This window comes from Aotus nancymaae, unplaced genomic scaffold (assembly GCF_030222135.1).
Source record: "Aotus nancymaae isolate 86718 unplaced genomic scaffold, 86718_ANA_hifiasm-v0.15.2.pri h1tg000040l, whole genome shotgun sequence".
Taxonomy (NCBI): domain Eukaryota; kingdom Metazoa; phylum Chordata; class Mammalia; order Primates; family Aotidae; genus Aotus; species Aotus nancymaae.
Window position 1 is genome coordinate 130,365,372 of NW_026988454.1, and position 2,796 is coordinate 130,368,167.

Here is a 2,796-nt window from a genome sequence, read left to right on the forward strand (position 1 = left end):
TAAAAGAAAACTGTTCTTCATTTTTTTTTTATGAGAGAACCAAAGTCCTTAGCCATGTTCCTCATGCTTCTGATCCCCAGGCCTCCTTCATCCCATTGCTCGCTCCTCTCTGTCCCTCTGTCTCTATTCCTGACCATGAGCAGCAGCATCCAGAGCAGGGGAAGGTCATGTCGCACAGGCTCGGAGGCACAGATCCCAAAGCCACCCCGTGTTAAAGGGTCCTCTGGGTAACCCTTCATTGCATTAGGACCCCTCCTCCTATACCCCTGCTCTGACCGCTGCTGGAAGGGTGAGATGGTCTCATTATCAAAGCAAACTCAGTTAAATGTTTACTTAAAAATTACTTAAAATTAGAAACGTCTTAGCTTTGCGCAGTGGCAGTATCTTAGCCAGTGAGGTTTATCCAAAGCGCGATTATTGCTAATTGAAAACTTTTCCCAATACCCGCCATGACTACCTGAAATATAGTCAGCATTGGCAATTTTTGACAGTCTCTATGGAGACTGAATTTAAATAAAGAAATAAAGACATAAATAAAAATTAGATGTCTTTACTGAAACCTCTTCAAGAGGTATCACAGAGGTGGTTACGTTTCATGCACCCAAATAACCTGCAAACCCTCGTCACACTTCCCTGCTCAAAGCACCCTGGCTATGATTTTCAGCCACTCTTCCACCACTCCAGGCCATCCAGAATCTCTACAAAGTGAACGCTGGGAACTCCATCGTCCTACACATCTCCTCTCTTCCCCACCTAATCTTCTCCTTGATTTGCGCCCCCCCACCCCCACCCTTTCTCAGGTAAACGGTGTTAACCGCTCTGGGTTTCTCCTTTTACAGTCTTCACACATTACTCCTAAAAAACCCAACCAAGCACCAAGCCCACTGGGCAAAACAGAATTCTCTTAAAATGAGAGAAAATGGTTGAGAATAATTTTCTTTTTTTAGAGGGAGTTTCGTTCTGTCGCCCAGGCTGGAGTGTTATGGCTCGATCTCAGCTCACCACAGCCTCCACCTCCCAGGTTCAAGTGATTCTCCTGCCCCAGCCTCCCGAGTAGCTGGAATTACAGGTGCGTGCCACCATGCCCAGCTAAGTTTTACATTTTAGGTAAAGATGGGATTTCGCCATGTTGGCCAGGCTGGTCTTGAACTTTGAGTGATCTGCTCACCTCAGCCTCCCACAGTGCTAGGATTACAGGTGTGAGCCACCATGCCCGGAAGGTTGTGAATAATTATAAGTTGCATTTTTATTTCCATAATATAAACATACACACAGAAATCGCATGTAATTTCAGGTGGTTCACGGACCCCATCCCAGGACCATAAACATCCTGGAGGTTCTAGACTCCAGATTCAGAACATTTGTTCTAAAGCAACTAATTTGTCAGCCACCAAGGAATCTTAGAGGAAGAAGCTCAGCTTGGACAGCGAGTCAGAGCATGAGGAAGCACAGAGGAAACCAGCACCCTAGAGGCAGAAGACCAGGGAAAAACAAGAAAACCAAAACTGGATTGGAAAGTGTAGGAACTCTGGGGTAAGAGGGGTACAGAACCAAGGACTCCCAAAGGAAAATCTGATCCCTAAAAATGCAAACTGATTTCTAAAATCTTGAGACCATGAATTCCTGATCCACACAGTCATGGCCCTGCTCCTGATTCCCCGCAGCTGAGCTCTCCCTTGCCACTAAGCCAGCGAGAAGTATCAGCAGAACAGGTGTTTTCAGAGGGTGCCGCTAACCCTAACAGTGACCTGCAGTAGAGGAAGGGCCGAGAATAGTGGCTGATCTGTGTTCCCAAGGAGGAGTCCCTGCAGCCTTCCAACAGAGGCTACAAGAGTGACGAAGAGAGCAGGGACACCAACCCCATTCTAGGGTGGGGATCACTGACAGAGATGAGGACAGGACAGAGGCTGGGGGAGGTAAGACCAGAGGGAACGTCAGTCACTTACCCACCAGAGGAAACATCAGTCAGTTACCCACCAGAGGAAAGGTCAGTCATTTACCCACCACAGGAAATGTCAGTCACTTACCCACCACAGGAAACGTCAGTCACTTACCCACCACAGGAAACGTCAGTCACTTACCCACCAGAGCAAACGTAAGTCACTTACCCACCAGAGGAAACGTCAGTCAGTTACCCACCAGAGGAAACATCAGTCAGTTACCCACCAGAGGAAACATTGGTCACTTACCCACTGCAGGAAATGTCAGTCAGTTACCCACCAGAGGAAATATCAGTCAGTTATCCACCAGAGGAAATGTCAGTCACTTACCCACCACAGGAAATGTCAGTCACTTACCCACCAGAGGAAACATCAGTCACTTACCCACCGCAGGAAACATCAGTCACTTACCCACCAGAGGAAACATCAGTCACTTACCCACCAGAGGAAACATCAGTCAGTTACCCACCAGAGGAAATGTCAGTCACCCACCAGAGGAAACATCAGTCAGTTACCCACCAGAGGAAACATCAGTCAGTTACCCACCAGAGGAAATGTCAGTCACTTACCCACCACAGGAAACGTCAGTCACTTACCCACCAGAGGAAACGTCAGTCACTTACCCACCAGAAGAAACATCAGTCATTACCCACTAGAGGAAACATCAGTCACTTACCCACGTGCAGCTGGGCCTTCCTCCAGGCTGAAAGGGAACATGCCCTGGTGAGACCTCACCCAGAGCGAGCCTGCTCAGCGTGATTCTACCGGGCCTGGCCTCCTCTCTGTTTGAATGGTGAGACTGTCCGTAGGAGGAGAGACGCTGGGCAGAAGGCTGCTATGGGGAATTCCCTGACAC

General features: G+C 48.4%; 1 non-coding gene across 1 annotated transcript; it reads left to right on the top strand.

The window, feature by feature from the left end:
* The first annotated feature begins 363 nt into the window (after window positions 1-363).
* On the top strand, window positions 364-503 carry LOC135268442 (U4 spliceosomal RNA). The gene has a single exon (XR_010336770.1). It is a non-coding gene; the product is annotated as a U4 spliceosomal RNA (small nuclear RNA).
* Window positions 504-2,796: the final 2,293 nt, after the last annotated feature.